The sequence below is a fragment of the Schistocerca serialis genome, chromosome 9 (assembly GCF_023864345.2).
Source record: "Schistocerca serialis cubense isolate TAMUIC-IGC-003099 chromosome 9, iqSchSeri2.2, whole genome shotgun sequence".
Taxonomy (NCBI): domain Eukaryota; kingdom Metazoa; phylum Arthropoda; class Insecta; order Orthoptera; family Acrididae; genus Schistocerca; species Schistocerca serialis.
In genome coordinates, this window is record NC_064646.1 from 171,098,272 (window position 1) to 171,114,841 (window position 16,570).

Consider the following 16,570-nt stretch of genomic DNA (forward strand, 5'->3'; position numbering starts at 1 on the left):
AACATCGGAAGAGGCATCTCAGCTTCGACTTTTGTTGATCGGGAGAATTCTAGAAAAGTGTAGTTCATCCATAAAGGAGACCGCGTACAGAACCCTTGCACGACTCGTTATTGAAAACTACTCAAGTGTATGCAACTGGTCGCATTAAAGATACATGTCGAAGCAATTCAGAGGCCTGCTACTAGATTTATTACCGGCTGGTTCGATCAACATGCGAGTCTTGCGGAGATGCTTCGCGAAATCAAACTGGAATACCTGAGTGCAAAAAGAATCATTCTGGCGACGCGTTATTGAGGAAATTGAGAAACGGAGATAGATTTTACTGACGCGAAGGTGCATTTTGCGTAAGGGCTACGAAGATAAGAGAAATTAAGGCTCATTCGGAGGCATACAGGCATTCGGTTTTCCCTCTCCTGTTGCTAGTGGAATATGAAAGAGAATTACCAGTAGTGGTACAAGTTACTCTCCACCGGACATGGTATAGTGCTTTGCGAAACTTGTAGATGCAAGTGTATGACATATGTACATCTAAAATTTTCGTACGAATGCTTTTCGTTTTAGGCAGTTTCCTGAGCTGCAATTTCTCTGAAGATATGTCAAAGCCATTTAAAGTAACAATTACGCTGCTGATGTTTTCTGTCCCCCATCGGTCGAATAGTGAACGAGTTGATTCCCACTTCTGAGCAGTTCACCGGACAATAATATACGTGTTGATTCCACTAACTTTCGGCTGACGACTACTCCGTTCCATTGCTGCGCAGATAGCTCAGTCAGACTTGTAAGTAGTCACTGTACTGTATGTGAGCGACGGAGGATGATTTAATGAAAAGCAGAAACGTAAAGAAACAGTAAAACAGTTATTAATGTGATGAATGAAGAAAACTACACTTTTTTTTTAATCCCAAACAAAAAGATGAAGCATATAAGAAAGCAAGTAACACCAATCTGGGCATTATATTCGTTGACACTGAGACGGTAATTCTCCACGCAGTTGTTACGTTTGCACCCAAAAGAATACAAAGGACTGCAGCTTTCATTTCGGGCAAATGTGGTGACTAAAGATACAGTCATTGGGATTATCAAATGATTTTAAATCAAAGGAATCTGAAATTGGAACACTTCTGAAAATTTTGTTTGGCCTGCCTCTTCTGCCCCCTAACTAAACTGACGTTTGCTTCGTCAATGACCTAATCTCCTGCAAACCTAAAGATGATGATTTCGATGACTTTTTTGACAATTCACTTCATACCTATATTTTTGAAGATAGCGACTTTCCACCCATAATGTAGTCCAACTGAATGGTCTGCTAAATGCTTTGAGCGTTCCACTCTAAACACTTCCCATTCCAACATATTCCATCTGTTAGAGACATCAATGGATGTTCAAACTGAAACTTACGTTATAATGTTGTTGTTGTTGTGGTCTTCAGTCCTGAGACTGGTTTGATGCAGCTCTCCATGCTACTCTATCCTGCGCAAGCTTCTTCATCTCCCAGTACCTACTGCAACCTACATCCTTCTGAATCTGCTTAGTGTATTGATCTCTTGGTCTCCCTCTACGATTTTTACCCTCCACGCTGCCCTCCAATGCTAAATTTGTGATCCCTTGATGCCTCAAAACATGTCCTACCAACCGATCCCTTCTTCTAGTCAAGTTGTGCCACAAACTTCTCTTCTCCCCAATCCTATTCAATACCTCCTCATTAGTTACGTGATCTACCCACCTTATCTTCAGCATTCTTCTGTAGCACCACATTTCAAAAGCTTCTATTCTCTTCTTGTCCAAACTGGTTATCGTCCATGTTTCACTTCCATACATGGCTACACTCCATACAAATACTTTCAGAAACGACTTCCTGACACTTAAATCTATACTCGATGTTAACAAATTTCTCTTCTTCAGAAACGATTTCCTTGCCATTGCCAGTCTACATTTTATATCCTCTCTACTTCGACCATCATCAGTTATTTTACTCCCTAAATAGCAAAACTCCTTTACTACTTTAAGTGTCTCATTTCCTAATCTAATCCCCTCAGCATCACCCGATTTAATTTGACTACATTCCATTATCCTCGTTTTGCTTTTGTTGATGTTCATCTTATATCCTCCTTTCAAGACACTGTCCATTCGGTTCAACTGCTCTTCCAAGTCATTTGCTGTCTCTGACAGAATTACAATGTCATCAGCGAACCTCAAAGTTTTTACTTCTTCTCCATGAATTTTAATACCTACTCCGAATTTTTCTTTTGTTTCCTTTACTGCTTGCTCAATATACAGATTGAATAACATCGGGGACAGGCTACAACCCTGTCTCACTCCTTTCCCAACCACTGCTTCCCTTTCATGGCCCTCGACTCTTATAACTGCCATCTGGTTTCTGTACAAATTGTAAATAGCCTTTCGCTCCTTGTATTTTACCCCCGCCACCTTCAGAATTTGAAAGAGAGTATTCCAGTTAACGTTGTCAAAAGCTTTACGTTATAATGAGAATCGAGAAGGAAACAACTTCCCAAAAACGCGGTACAAACAAAACTGCATAAAAGAAAAAATGTAAAAGAGAACTAATCCAGCCATTACCTGGTAAGAATATCTTCGAAACATCTGCTGCAACTTTCTCCCACCTATTTAATTTTCTTACTTATGCTTGAAAATTTTAACTTGGCCTGTAATGTACTTACATTACGAGAATATCAAACAACAAAACATTTTTAAACATACCTGCTGCTTGTAGACAGTAATAAGTCCGTGTATAATGGGAAGGGAAATGTTATGGCACTGTCGATAGCTGATGGCAATCAACACGTACACTACGCATATAGTAAGATGCGGCGAATGGGAATCAATACGTTCGCTGTGGTTCTAGGGCTCTTCGGAAAGTAAGATCTGATCAGAAACCACAGTGAAAACCAGATGAAGCTTTGCACAGATGTGTTGCACAATGTCTCTGGTATACCTGTCGACCACGTCACGTGACTCTTTTGACCTCTGAGCACACAATGATCTCGTACAGATGCCTAGAAAACAGTGTCTCCCGCCAAGTAAGGAGGCTAGTGAAAGATTCGCCTGATGTCACACAGCACACATAACATAATAGCCATGCGTTTCCTTCTTCATGACAATTCTGGGTCGCACTCTGCAGAGGCAATCGTGATGCTGCTGCAATTTTTTCGATGGGAAGTGTCTAATCACACACAATACTGTCCGCAAGTTGCTCCCCCTTAAGTCTCATCTCTTCTGCTGACAAGAACCGCTGTCTACGAAGACAACATTTAGGAAAAGACAACGAGCTGTAGAACAGGCTAGAGAATTTGCGGAAAGTGCAGGCGGGTTACTTCTATGACGAGGGTATTGGAAAGTTGATACAACGGTACAACAAATGTCTAAGTCGGAGCCACGGCTATGTAGAGAAGTCGCTGGAAGGTGAAGCTAACTGTTGCAAAAAAAAAAAAAAAAAAAAAAAAAAAAAAAAAAAAAAAAAAAAAAAAAAAAAAAAAAAAAAAAAAAAAAGTTTTTGTTTCGTCCGTTTCGGAATCAATTCAGAGTCAGCCAATACTTACCATTAAGTTAACACTTTGTATCTATTTCATTATTATTATTAAATCCCAGTTAAAAATGGGGATATCGATCGGAGGAGGGACGGGGGGTGGGAAGGAGGAGACAATAGCAAACTATGAATCCCTGCAGTACAGAACTGAACCCCAGATCACACTGTTTCCAGTTTCTCTGAGAAGGTCTCGCCATTGACGAACTGAGCCGGCAAGCCAGACTGGGCGTAATGACCTAACTGTTAACACGACGTCTGACACTGAGTAAAAATAATAACGACAAAGACGACACAGAATGAACATGCGGTGTTAACGCAGTAAAGTAGTCTCGGGAAGATCGATGGTGGCGGAGGCGAGTCGGCAGAGGGAAAACGACAGCCGGAGACTTGGGGCGGGGGACAGACAGGTCAGCCTCGGAGGGCGCCCTTCGGTCTTCGGCGGCGACAAATGGGACAATTCATTTGGCGGAACGCCGTCGAAGGAAAAAAAAAGGAAAGAAGGGAAAAGGGGAAGGATGAGTGTGTGGGAAGGGACGCCGTGCCGGGGGGGACGAACACGCCAAGAAAAAGGGCCGCGCGCTCCTCTCGAGCCGGAACAAGCGACTTGTCGACGAGAATTTATAAAATCAACACTTTACTGCGCGCCAGTCCGTTCGGGGGAGATGTGATCGCGCCGGCCAGACGGACGGTCGGCCGCGGCGAGGAGTCCCCAGGGCGCAGGGGGCGCCGGCGTGGGCAGCCGGGGGTCGGACTCCCTCCGACACTCTCCAAGTGGTCCGCAGTTAGCAGCAGTAGCCGCCAGTCCAGCCCACTGCCTAAACCCTGTGTCAGCTTCTTTAGTATTCATTTCCCTCCAGTGCAGTCAGTGACTGTCCAGAATATAGGTTCATATGGTTCAAATGGCTCTAAGCACTATGGGACTTAACATCTGAGGTCATCAGTTCTTTGTGGCCGAGCGGTTCTAGGAGCTTCAATCTGGAACCGCGCGACTGCTACGGTCGCAGGTTCGAATCTTGCCTCGGGCATGGATGTATGTGATGTCCTTAGGTTAGATAGGTTAAAGCACTTGCTCGCGAAAGGCAAAGGTCCCGAGTTCGAGTCTCGGTCCGGCACACAGTTTTAATCTGCCAGGAAGTTTCATATCAGTGCACACTCTGCTGCAGAGTGAAAATCTCATTCTGGAAACATCCCCCATGTCTCCCCAATATCCTTTCTTTCAGGAGTGCTAGTTCTGCAGGGTTCGCAGGAGAGCTTCTGTAAAGTTTGGAAGGTAGGAGACGAGATACTGGCAGAAGTAAAGCTGTGAGGACGGGGCGTGAGTCGTGCTTGGGTAGCTCAGTTGATTGAGCACTTGCCCGTGAAAGGCAAAGATCCCGAGTTCGAGTCTCGGACCGGCACACAGTTTTAATCTACCAGGAAGTTTCATGTTTAAGTAGTTTTAAGTTCTAGGGGACTGATGACCTCAGATAATAAGTCCCATTGTACTCAGAGCCATTTGAACCATTTTTTTTCATCAGTCCCCTAGATTTAGAACTAATTAAACCTAACTAACCTAAGGACACCACACACATCCATTTCCGAGGCACGATTCGAACCTGCGACCGTAGCAGCAGCGCGGTTCCGGACTGAAGCGCCTAGAACCGCTCGCAGGATATAGGAAAACAAGGGTGTAAGACAATGTATGAAATCACGGTTTCCCAACGATATGTGCTGATAAAATTCTCTCTGGCTTCCAGTCGCTTGATGTGGTTCAAAATCCATAAGCTTTCGGTCTAGTGTTTCTCGTTCACTGTCAAGTTGTAACTGTCGTATGATTGCTGCTCTCTTCTGTGACGTCACTGGTGCTCACTCGAGGCCCACGAGGAAGACAGACCGTGGCGTATACGTCACAGGACGTGACACTGCAGGTCTTAATTGTGTCAGTAGCCGCCTCCGGTGCAGAGCGAGTAAATATTTCACACTAGTTTAATAATTGTTGACTGTGCTTTTAAATGCATGCACGCAACGGCCTTGCCTCAGTGGATACACCGGTCCCCATGAGATCACCGAAGTTAAGCGCTGTTGGTCGTGGCCGGCACTTGGGTGGGTGACCATCCAGCCGCCATGCGCTGTTGCCATTTTTCGGGGTGCACTCAGCCTCGCGGTGCCAATTGCGGAACTACTCGACCGAACAGTAGCGACTTCGGTCAAGAATACCATCATAACGACCGGCAGAGCGGTGCGCTGACCCCACGCCCTCCTATCCACATACTCAACTGAGGATGACACGGCTGTCGGATGGTCACGGTAGGCTACTCGTGGCCTGCAGACGGAGTGCTTTTATATATACATATAAGGTCTCAATTTCGTATATATGTATATATTATATGAAGATGGTATCTTTTTTTCGGACATGTCCGAAAGAACAGATACCATATTCATATATATAGTTAAATCTCACCAGTCATTTGACCATCTTCTTCTGTGCGGATACACAAATAGTGCCCGAACTCTTACGGCAATTGGCAACAAATGGTTCAAATGGCTCTGAGCACTATGGGACTTAACATCTGAGGTCATCAGTCCCCTAGAACTTAGAACTACTTAAACCTAACTAACCTAAGGACATCACACACATCCAACCCCGAGGCCGGATTCGAACCTGCGACCGTAGCGGTTGCGCGGTTCCAGACTGAAGCGCCTAGAACCGCTCGGCTTCAACGGCCGGCCAATTGGCAACAAGCCGCGAATAATGAGTATAATGGCAGGGACACTATGAATATAGTGCGGGACAATAAGTTGAGAATGTTAGTCTCATGGAAGTCGTGCCAGAGATAAGTCACTGCAGTTACACTATCGGATTAGATTACTACTTGTTCCATAATCATGAATACGACACTTCGTAATGATGTGGAACGTGTCAGGTTAATAAAAGGTGTCTATACAAGATATTACATTACAGAAAATATTACATGACACTTAATATTTTTAATTTTTTGGGGGTTGGGGTGTGGGCACATTACCCACTTACTATATCCAAAAATTCATCTAATGAGTAGAAGGAGTTGCCATTCAGAAATCCTTTTAATTTCCTTTTAAATGCTATATGGATATCTGTCAGACTTTTGATGCTATTAGGAACGTGACCAAAGACTTTTGTGGCAGCATAATTTACTCCCTTCTGAGCCAAACGTAGATTTAACGTTGAGTAGTGAAGATCATATATCCTAGTGCTGTAGCCGTGTACACTGCTATTACTTTTGAATTCGTTTGGATTGTTAATAACAAATTTCATAAGTGAAATATATATATATATATATATATATATATATATATATATATATATATATATTTTGTGAGGCTACAGTGAAGATCGCTAGCTCTTTAAGTAAGTGTCTGCAGGATGATCTCGAATGAGCTCCAGCAATTAATCTGATTACACACTTTTGTACAATGAACACTCTTTTACTCAATGATGAGTTACCCCAGAATATGATGCCATACGAAAGCAGAGATTGAAAATAGGCGTGTTAAGCTAATTTACTGAGATGTATATCGCCAAAATTTGCAATGATGCTAATACCATAAGTAGCTGAACTCAAACGTTTCAGCAGATCTTCAGTGTGTTTTTTCCAGTTCAACCCGTCATCAATGCATACACCTAGAAATTTTGAATATTCTACCTCAGCTACCGATTTCTGACCTAATTCTATATTTATTAATGGTACCATTCCACTTATTGTGTGGAACTGTATATACTGTGTTTTGTCAAAATTAATGAGAGCCCATTTGCAGAGAACAATTTAATGATTTTCTGAAAATTCTCTGTGTCCTTGGTGGCTCAGATGGATAGAGCGCCTCCCATGTCAGCCGGAGTTCACGGATTCGAGTCCCGGTGGGGTCATACATTTTCAACTGTCCCCTTTGACTTATATCAACGCCTGTACGCAGCTAGGGGTATTCATTTCATTGTAAAATTGAGACCTTTAGTGGGTACAATTTCAATGACATGTTGATTTTCCAGTGGGTCCTACACCGATGTGACCCTTCGCGAAGTGTGGAGGACAAGCCGACTAGTGCGACGTCTCATGTTCGTAGCGGGTCAGTATTTCTCGTGGGCCCCGAGCTCACTGCAGAGTCACACGGGGGTTGATAAAAATATGTAATCACAGAAAACACCACACTTTACCATGTCATATGCGGTGTAGGAAAACAAATGGCTTTCAAAACAGCTTCTATTCGTTTCGGAGTGGATAAATACTGGTCTGTATGGTCTTAAACTGGATACTACACATTTTTCCTGCAAAATAGTAGCAAGTTCAGTTAACGCTGCTGGAGGTGCATAACGATCACGCACCCTCCTCTTCAAACTAAACCACAAAGGCTAAATAATACGGATATCTGGCGACTGTGGAGGCCAGGTGAGACGCAACAGTTCATCCTCGTGCTGACAAAACCAGTCGTGGACGATGCTAGCTTTGTGAACAAACGTCCCGTCATTTTGCAGCACATCATCAACATTGAGGAAAGAACATTCTACCATGAGGTAGAACTTCATGAGTAGAAACAGTCATATAGTCATTTGCAGTAATGCCCTCTTCCACCGCACCAAAGTCCAGCTTTTATGGCTTCGACACCACGTTTTCCTGTTACGGGCATTTGAATCACTAATGAGTGGTTCTGGAAGTCCACCTCTCCCAGCAATTCCCGGCTTCTGGAGCTACCATCGACTTGTTTTGGTGTTGAGAGGGTTCGAACGTGTGACAATCGGTTCTGAAGTGACTTTTGCAGCCGTCATTCTCTTATTTTTCGTGTAAGTCTCCTTCAATGATCGTCTGTCACAATCACTCAACACACACTTTCGTCCGCATTGTGACTTAGCCAATGATGTTCTTCTGCTTTTCCTCTATGCGGGCTAAATCTTCGATACGGTGCCTCTTGAGATACCAAACACTTCGAATACCTTGGCTACTGAAGCACCCACCATAGAAGCACCGACAACTTGTCCACATCCGAATTCATTTACGGTTAGCACTTACAACTACACAGAACACTCTTATGTCAACGAATAATAGTTGAAAATTTTTTGCGACATTGCACGATTGTCATTCGTTGTCAGATACAATAGTGCAATCTGCAGGCTTGAATAGCATCTGCATTCCTGAACATGCCAGCATTTCTCGTGGTGTTTTCAAACTTTGGTCCAACCATTGTACATTCGAATGTATTCGTTGCGGACCTGCCGCGCCCCCTACAGCCTTCCGACGATTGGGTGCTTACCTACAGGTAACTGTCGTTACTGAGGGCGTTCTTTCTGTTTGTTCATTAAACATGCCCTATTAAAATGTAATATCACACGTTGTCCATACAATTTGGTGTCAACAAGGCTCATACAACTCGTTCGGTTACATAAGGTGCCTTACTTTCCAAATGCGATATTAGAATGTGTCAAAACTTAACAGTTAACTTAAATATCACATTTATACGGTTATGTACAAACCTGAGTCTTCAAGATATTTTCAATGAACATTGAAGTATATATATGCAATGACGGTGTTGTCACAAATTTTAATCTCTATCGCTTCTTTCATGACTATCCCAGAAACCATTAGTTCGTTTAAAAACAGATCATCCTTCGAATGTAAATCGATGTCCAGTTCTTAGAGAATGCTCTCTTGTCCTCTATCCGGCTCCTTTCAGTAGAACGCACAATTTTTCCGACATAAAACTGTCCACGCCAACATGGTTTTTGATAAACGTTTGGCGCTCTGAGACTTATGCCATCTTTCACAGGTCTCATGAGTTGTCGAATTGCCGCTGGAAGACAGAAAACCGAATCGTATTTATGTCTGTTTAGGAGCCGGCTAATCTTTTCTGATGCTACAAAAACATCAGCTTCTTCGTGTCCTCCTTGGGGACTTTCTGCATACGGAAGGGTGGTTTGTGGAATCAATTGATTGTTGTAGACTTTTCCCTTCAATTCTTTCCGTATGTGGCTCATATCTAGAAAACGAACATCGAATTGCGTCGACGAGACATCTCTTATTAAACGGATTAGTGGTTGCTGGGACAGCGTCAAGAAAGAAGCGATTAGATACATGTTTCTGGCAGCATCCTCAATAAAGACGGTGGCGAGCAGCTAAGCAGTATTTGGCACCCGCTCACCGGACGGGTGAAGATGGTGCGGCGAGAGAGCAACGGAAACATACCCGCATACAGCGATGCAGTGACCACCAGGATGTCACACAAGGCAGCACAACTATATGAGAACAGTATCAAATGAAAGTCATAACTTGACAACGGAGAAGCTTTACGCTGAAAGCTCGTTGATTTTTAAACCACTTGAGCCAGCTGGGAGCTCGACAGAACATTATCAGAAAAAATATGGTACTGACAGTTTGTTTTCTGACATTTCCATGGAGCTTCCACACGTGCTTTCCTTTCCTTCTCGTCTTCCACATGTGCTTTCCTTTCCTTCTTGTACTACAACATCTGTGGTATTGTTCTGAGCTGCCAGCCCGTCTATAATAATCGTATTGACGTAATGTCATGTAGACCTCACCGAGTTCTAACGAAGGCATACGATATTAGATATCGTAACATTTCCTAACCACTTGAACCATGGATCCTGGCAAGGTGTAGTGGCTTGTTCGCCTCAACGATACAGTCAATAGTAACATACGTGCAACGGCAGCGGAGGGGCAGCAGCTTTTTCAGTAGTTACTGCGGCAGTATTCTGGATGATTGACCAATGTGGCCTTCTAATATCAACCAACGTGACTTTGCTGTGTTTGTACTTAAAAGGAAAAGCAGGGGGAAACGAAGCCGTTATTATTCCTGAAGATAAACAGCTCTACTGTGTGGCTTGATGATGACGCCATCCTTTCGAGGAAAAATCCCAGATGTAAAATAATCCCATATTCGGAACTTCCGGCAGGGACTATTCAGGAGAATGTCCTCATTAGGAGAAACAAAACTGCCAGCCTACGAGTGGGAGCTTTGAATGCTACATCTCTTAGAAGGGTAAGTAGGTTCGAGAATATAAAAAAAGGAAATGGATATATCGAAGTCAGAAATAGTAGAAATTAGTGAAGTGCGCTGGCAGAATGAACAGCACTTCTGGCCAGACGAGTATGGCCTTAGAAGTTTAAAAAGAAATAAGAGTAATGCAGGGTTAGGTCTGATAACGAATATGAATACAGAAGTACCGGTAAGCTACTGTGAACAGCATACTGGACATTTCATCGTAGCCAAGGCAGATGCGAAACCAATATCCAATGCAGTAGTAAAACTTGATATGCCAGCTGCTTCCGCAGATGATATGGAGGTCAAAATAAATTATAAAGTGATAAGAGAAAATATTCAAGTAGTTAAAGGAGGTGGAAATATAAATGCATTGGGCTGGAATCCGACAGTACGAGAAGGAAGATAAGGAAAAATAGTGGTAGAGCATAGATTGCAGGGAAGAAATGGAAGTGGAGTCCGCCTGACAAACTTATGCGCAAAGCACAATTTAGTCACCGCTGACTCTTGGTGTAAGACAAATCTAAGAAGGTCGTATGTGTGGGAGAGACCTGGAAACACTCGAAGATTTCAGATTAGTTGTATAATGGAAAGGTAGAGATTTAGAAACCAGATTTTTGTACTGTAAGGCTTTTTTTGGGACAGATGTGGTCTCTGCCCATAATTTATTGGTTCTAAATTGCCGATAAAAACCTAAGAAATAACAAAAGATAGAAAATTAAAGGGATGGGGCCCAGGTAAGTTGAAATGTGATCGACAAGGAGAGAAGCGGTGCTGGAGTTCTGTTGGTAAATACCAGACTTTTTGACAAGTTTTCAGTGGAATTTTCAATTTCCATGTAGTGTCTCATGAGTTAAGGTCTTGTTACGCTGTTAATAGTAATCGATCCATATGCTGGAGGCGGCGCCGTTCTTGCTACCAGAGAAATGCAGTCTATGTGGCAGTTCCAGATTTCACTCTCACTTTATCAACAGGTGCAAAACTTTACACCTACTCACCCCAGTCGCCTATACTTGATATGTACACTTAAGACATGACACTCGCTCTTTGGGTTGGATGCCGTTGGACATTCTGGTGGAGTAACAATTTGAGACAAAATAAATAAAAGAATAAAATTAAGAAAAGGAAAACCTAAAGATTAATGGCCACATTTTCCAAGCGATTTAATTGCTTTCGAGCCAGCCTGAGTCTAATTATTCCCAACTGTGGAAAGTAGATGCTATTCTTTCTCGCCTACAACTGGCGAGACTGAGTTTGTGCCACGTGACGGGAATTGGGATCAAACGGTTCAAATGGCTCTGAGCACTATGAGACTTAACATCTGAGGTCATCAGTCCCCTAGAACTTAGAACTACTTAAACCTAACTAACCTAAGTACATCACACACATCCATACCCGAGACAGGATTCGAACCTGCCACCGTAGCAGCCACGCGGCGCCGGACTGTAGCTCCTAGAACCGCTCAACCACAGTGGCCGGCACGGGAGTTGGGTTGAATCCCAAAGTCGTCCCGTCGGATTTTCGAATTCACAAAACTATTTTCCTGGGGCAGACAGCATCGGGAAGGCAAGGAATAATTGCGCCCAAGGAAGGAAAGAGTTTAATATTGAAGAACCGCTCGGCCAGAGGGAAGTCTTACCCGGAATATTACCTTCGCAGACTGACTGATCTACCTGGTCACGACCAGGACTCACAACCACTTCTGCTACTACCACTAGCCTACTTTACGAACTTCGCACGCATGTTGGGAGACTATCACTTCTGGACGAAAGAACATTACATAAAATACTTTTCCATAACGTATGAGTTGTTTCCAGAATGAAACTTTACTTTGCAGCGGAGTGTGCGGTATTACAAAACGTCATGGCAGACTAAAGCTGTACGCAAGGCCGCATAATGTTCCTGGTTCGAGCTGCACTGCGGCAGATAGTTTTAATCTGCCAACAAGTGTTGTATTCAAAGACAATCTTTCTGCCAGAAATGCTATAAGATTTTACTTTTATTTATCAGAACACCATATAAGGGTTGGTTCTTTCCTCACTAAAACTGAAATTTATATTAATGAAGAAATTTATTTATTTATTTCGCAGTTTTTTGACACTTTAAAAATATTTTCATAGTAGCAATAAAAGAATTTACAGTATAATGTACAGGGCGTTAAAGAAAATTATTCCATATTTTGACAGATGATGGTGTGGACCAGAGGGAGAAAAAATGTTCGGTAAACATGAGCTCTAAAATGAATACTAAAGAGCTACAAGCACTTGTTCGTCATCGCTACTATCAAACACATCTCTTCTAGTGGAGCTACTTCGCTATCACGAACGAACTACAGAACACACCAAATAAATGAGTAATCAAATGGGAACACATTATTCTCTTACTGTGAAGTGGCTTCTAACGTAATCTGCTTGCCGTGATCTCATTATCAAAACAGTGTATGAGTATAGTTCAGATAGTTTGCACTCCCTTCTAACAAGGGAAACCCTCCTTCGCAACCACTTCTGATTTACTGATAAGATGACCCCATTGGATAGACCGTCAAAAACTGAACACAGATCAGGCATGAAAACAGGAAGAAGGTGTACTGAACTGCGAAAAAAAAGCAGAATAGAAAGAGTGACTGGTACACGATCGACAAGTGCAACGTTAAGCTAAGCGGAACAGTAACAGCGTCGTGGGTAAGTGCTTACGGTGTTGGATGGCAGGGCGGACATATTAGGTTCGAAATTCCTTCGTGCCAATTGTTTTTTTTTTCGCAACATTATGAACCATCCGACCGGTCATTTATATGTGTATTCTCTTTCTGTAGTCTTGGCAGTTGTCATACCGTACATTGGTTGTAGGATATGAGTCATGTGGTGAGAATACATTACCGTCGCTAGTAAACGTAATGAGCAAGCGAGATACAGCATAGACGTCTCACAGAAATGAAAAAAAAAACACACGGGTGTGAACTATGTTACAACAAAGGAATTGAAGAGTCACAACTTACAAAACGGAACGCAACTTCGCAAGCGTTAAAAACATATATTTTGACAGAGCACAGAGACTATGTGCGATTATGAAACTGTTGCGTTCATTTGCTGCAGCTTTTGTGACAAATATTATGCTTTCATCATTTCCTTGGGAGTAAACAAATGCAGATTCATAGGAACACCTAAATCGGACAAAGAGGCGTATCTCACACTTACTAGGCGCACAGATTAGGTGCGTCGATAAGATATTCCTATCATATGACACACCTACTGTCACTAATGCCTTGTATGACACACTAGTTGTGTTTTTTTGGTGAAGGAATCGGTTGACTTGTCGTTTTATCATCAAACATTATAGGTTCCCATTAGAAAGCCACTTCCCTTCGGCTGCTAGTAGAGTAGTGCAGAATCAACTTTCGTTACAGGTCCCTTCCTTACACCTTGCAGTTGAAAACGGACGTCACACAACGACGCAGACACAGATTTGAAACAGCGTACAGAGGAGAAAAAAAAACTGGCACGAGGGAGATTTTTTCCGACAGGAATGAACGGACACAGTCACAGTCAACTGTAGGCCAGGTGGAGGCAGGGTGGGCAGTGGTCGAAACGCCTGGCCACGATGCCTCCCATTCCCCATCTCTGAGCCCGCTCACCTCCAGGTTTTATAACCGGAAACGGGTAAGTAAACAATATATCTTTATTTCCACAAGCATAAATACAACGGAAAAGCCATCCTTCCGGCAGGAAAACATGAGACATTACACTCGAATAACGCGACCAGAAGTTTTTATTAACAAGGTGTGGAAAAGAAACTGAAGGAAGGTAAGAGATGTGAGGCCATAGACAAAGAGGGAAGAAGGTGCGAGGGTGTGATAAGACCTGCAGGAATCGCCCTGCCAGGGAAATGGGGCGTGGAGGCACATTGGGCAAGGGTCAACATGCGAGGTCTGGCCACAGTGTTCCGGGCACAGTTACCGGGTTGAAGCGCCTGAAGAGAAGGCAAAAGCAAGGAGGAGGGGACAGTAGAGTTGGGGGAATGACCAGCGTGCTCTGGTATAGTGCATAAAAGAAAGGCGCGCGTGTCCATGAGCCTAATGTTGAACGCAGCTCGCCCGTTTAGCGGTCCAACACCGTAGCCCCCCTGGCTATGTTGCTCTTCTTGTGCCTGGATCTTTGACTTACTATTTTTGCTTTCTTTCAGTTCAGTACACCTTCTTCCTGTTTTCATGTTTGATCTGTGTTCAGGTTTTGACGGTCTGTCCACTGGGTCCTCTTACCCATGAATCTGAGGGGGAAACTGTGGGGAGATTCCTTTGTAAGGAACAGTTACTTTTTTTAGCATCTCAATGATTATGGTGTCATATCTTCCGAACTACTTTCCATATACATTCTGCACTATAAGTGGATACTGTCTGCAAAATATATTGCAAGTAGAATTAGTAGTAAAGAAACGATAAGTTAACATGTCCTTTTCGGTGCTGAAATTTTTCGGAATGAACAGTAAAAATTTAGTAAGGGATAAACTTTTCTGCATCTCATCATTCTGCGGAGGGTGTCACCAAGACAAAGTTTAGTAGAGCTTTTCAAATTATGTGTAAAGTGTTTGTGAGATGGATAACCGTTCCGGATAGCCATATCCCATCCATATAAGCGAAGATATAACGGATTCGTATGTAAATAACAATCAAACTTGCCCCCCTTCTAACAGCCGTGTACCGCAAGTCTCTAGAGGAACGGAGGGTTCCAAATGATTGGAAAAGAGCACAGGTAGTCCCAGTCTTCAAGAAGGGTCGCCGAGCAGATGCGCAAAACTATAGACCTATATCTCTGACGTCGATCTGTTGTAGAATTTTAGAACATGTTTTTTGCTCGAGTATCATGTCGTTTTTGGAAACCCAGAGTCTACTATGTAGGAATCAACATGGATTCCGGAAACAGCGATCGTGTGAGACCCAACTCGCTTTATTTGTTCATGAGACCCAGAAAATATTAGATACAGGCTCCCAGGTAGATGCCATTTTTCTTGACTTCCGGAAGGCGTTCGATACAGTTCCGCACTGTCGCCTGACAAACAAAGTAAGAGCCTACGGAATATCAGACCAGCTGTGTGGCTGGATTGAAGAGTTTTTAGCAAACAGAACACAGCATGTTGTTATCAATGGAGAGACGTCTACAGACGTTAAAGTAACCTCTGGCGTGCCACAGGGGAGTGTTATGGGACCATTGCTTTTCACAATATATATAAATGACCTAGTAGATAGTGTCGGAAGTTCCATGCGGCTTTTCGCGGATGATGCTGTAGTATACAGAGAGGTTGGAGCATTAGAGGATTGTGGCGAGGTGCAGGAAGATCTGCGGCGGATAGGCACTTGGTGCAGGGAGTGGCAACTGTCCCTTAACATAGACAAATGTAATGTATTGCGAATACATAGAAAGAAGGATCCTTTATTGTATGATTATATGATAGCGGAACAAACACTGGTAGCAGTTACTTCTGTAAAATATCTGGGAGTATGCGTGCGGAACGATTTGAAGTGGAATGATCATATAAAATTAATTGTTGGTAAGGCGGGTACCAGGTTGAGATTCATTGGGAGAGTGCTTAGAAAATGTAGTCCATCAACAAAGGAGGTGGCTTACAAAACACTCGTTCGACCTATACTTGAGTATTGCTCATCAGTGTGGGATCCGTACCAGATCGGCTTGACGGAGGAGATAGAGAAGATCCAGAGAAGAGCGGCGCGTTTCGTCACAGGGTTATTTGGTAACCGTGATAGCGTTACGGAGATGTTTAACAAACTCAAGTGGCAGACTCTGCAAGAGAGGCGCTCTGCATCGCGGTGTAGTTTGCTCGCCTGGTTTCGAGAGGGTGCGTTTCTGGATGAGGTATAGAATATATTGCTTCCCCCTACTTATACCTCCCGAGGAGATCACGAATGTAAAATTAGAGAGATTAGAGCGCGCACGGAGGCTTTCAGACAGTCGTTCTTCCCGCGAACCATACGCGACTGGAACAGGAAAGGGAGGTAATGACAGTGGCACGTAA